Genomic DNA, 2250 nt, shown 5'->3' with positions numbered 1-2250 from the left:
AGGGTAGAGAGAATAGTGCAACAATGAATGAATGGAAACCCAAAATCTCTGTAAATGTTTATGAAAATTAATAAAATATAATTATAGAAAAAAATGATACACAACAAAATTGAGTTATACAAAGCAAACCTTTATAAAAAAATTAATATTAGAAAAAAAAAAGAAAGAAATTTAAAATGCTCTTAAGTGCAACAGACAATGTGAGGATAAAGGGAGGAAAGAATGAAGTTAAATGTAATTTACATTTACTGAAATCCACAATTCAACACTCACAGAAGCAGGTGGTCCAGAAATCAAAATATTTTATTAAGCATATGTGATGTTAAGACTTCACCTCTTTAAAACACTAACAGCAAAGATGTCAAGAGAAAGGTGGACCTGACTCAAGGAATGCTATTTTCCAATGTGGTTTTGTTTTGGGGTTTTTTTTGTATTTTCAAATGTTTTATATGCTCAGGAAAGCTAAACAAGTAAGGAAGACCAAAGAAGAACATCATGACGCCTTTGAATTGTGGTTCTGGGGAAGAGTACTGAATATAGGAGACATTGTCAAAGAGTCAGGATGCTCCTTAGAATAATACTGAGACTTTGTCTCACACATCTTGAACATTTTAAAGAAAATGAAGTCTGAGTATAATTGTGACGTGATTAATTTTACTGTTTGGATTAAATGATCTTCCATCTATATATAGTATACACATAACCTTTTCTGAACATTGTGTATAGAACAGGTTTAAGGTGAACAACCTTAAATATTTTAGGAAGGAACTGTGGTAGTTCAACGATTGGTTAAACACACAGTCCTTGAACAAAACACTGGTCGTTCAAACCTATCCAGTAGCTTCCAAGAAAGAGACCTGATGATCTATTACTAAAGACAACAACCTAGAAAATAGAATGTCGCAGAGTTACTGTAGAAACAGACTTTGTAGTAGTACCAATAGCAAACATTTTAGGGATATTTTAATGGCATTTTGAAGCATGGGTTAATAAAAACATGGAAGTTGAGATGTGAAAACACTTGCAAATTTTAGGTCAGCAGACCCTGAAGTCTCTAATGGGATTGATCTGTTTTGTTGGCCCAAAATTCTTTTTTCAGCATGAAGTATCTTTAATATTCATGCTTTGCATTTAAAAACTTAACTTTAGAGGAATGATTTTCTTTTAAATATAGAAACTTTAAGTCAGTAAACTCCTTCAATCTTAAAAAGGAAGGTCATTAAGCTAAAAATAACTACACAGAACCACCAAATAAAAAAATTTTAAGTGATTACTCATCCGTATTTACATGTAAATTATGCATGTTTCCTTGAAATGCCAAACTCAGTTCAGCAGTAATTCTAAGACAAGCAATATGGAGATGTGAAAAATCTCAGAGATTAGACATAAACAGGTTTATTTTAAAGCAAATTTTATCGGCTTTAAACAAATTTAATTATTTAAAAGGTTCAGACCAAATTTAATTCAAGATAAGCAACATCAAGATAGAAAAGCCTCAGATTAGGAATAAAAAAAAAAAGTTGTTGTTGCTGTGTGCCCTTGAGTCACTTGAGACTCATAGCGATCCTATGTACAACAGCCCTAAACCCTGCTCTGTCCTGTGCCAATCACATTGTCTCCGATACACCCATCCCGATTACCCCAGTGACTGAATCAGTCCATCTCATAGAGGGCCTTCCCCTCCTGCGTTGTCCCTCCACATACCAAGCATGATGTCCCTCTCCAAGGACCCGTCCCTCCTAACAACATGTCCAAAGAATGTCACACGAAACCTCAGAATCCTTACCTCCGAGGAGCAGCCCGGTTTAACCCTCTCCAGGGTGAATCTGTTTTGTTTTCTTAGCAATCCATAGTACACTCAATACTCTTCTCCAGCACCACAGCTCAAAGGCATCAATTCTCCTTCCATCCTCCCTAGTCATTGTCCAACTCTCTGACACATAACAAGTGATTGCAAAGACCACGGCCTGTATCAGATACACCTTAGATGCACTCCAGAGACACACCATTGCTCTTCAGTACCTTGGAGAGGTTCCTAACAGCAGACTCTCACATCGCAATACATCTTTTAATTTCCTGGCTGCTGGTGCCAAGAGTGTTGGCTGTGGAGCCAAGCAAACTAAAACTGTAAACAATCTCAATCTCTTCACCATCCATCCTGATGCTGCCAATTGGTCCAGTGGTGAGAATCTTTGTCTTCTTGACACTGAGCCTCAATCCATATTGGAGGGTGCAGTCCTTGACCCTCTG

The 2250-nt window shown here is 36.7% G+C and overlaps 1 protein-coding gene and 1 pseudogene across 2 annotated transcripts in view; one reads left to right on the top strand and one right to left on the bottom strand.

Moving 5' to 3' along the window:
• The window catches only part of LOC102848746 (vesicle-associated membrane protein-associated protein A-like), a 77233-nt gene that overhangs the window by 51737 nt on the left and 23246 nt on the right, over nucleotides 1-2250 (bottom strand). The window lies entirely within an intron of this gene.
• LOC102848336 overlaps nucleotides 1-2250 on the top strand; it is a 3315-nt pseudogene that overhangs the window by 536 nt on the left and 529 nt on the right.

The sequence above is a fragment of the Elephantulus edwardii genome, unplaced genomic scaffold (genome assembly GCF_000299155.1).
Source record: "Elephantulus edwardii isolate Elephantulus edwardi_28Jun2011 unplaced genomic scaffold, EleEdw1.0 scaffold00196, whole genome shotgun sequence".
NCBI classification, from domain to species: domain Eukaryota; kingdom Metazoa; phylum Chordata; class Mammalia; order Macroscelidea; family Macroscelididae; genus Elephantulus; species Elephantulus edwardii.
The sequence above is the reverse complement of the archived record's forward strand: the minus strand, read 5'-3'. Positions and strand labels throughout refer to the sequence as shown.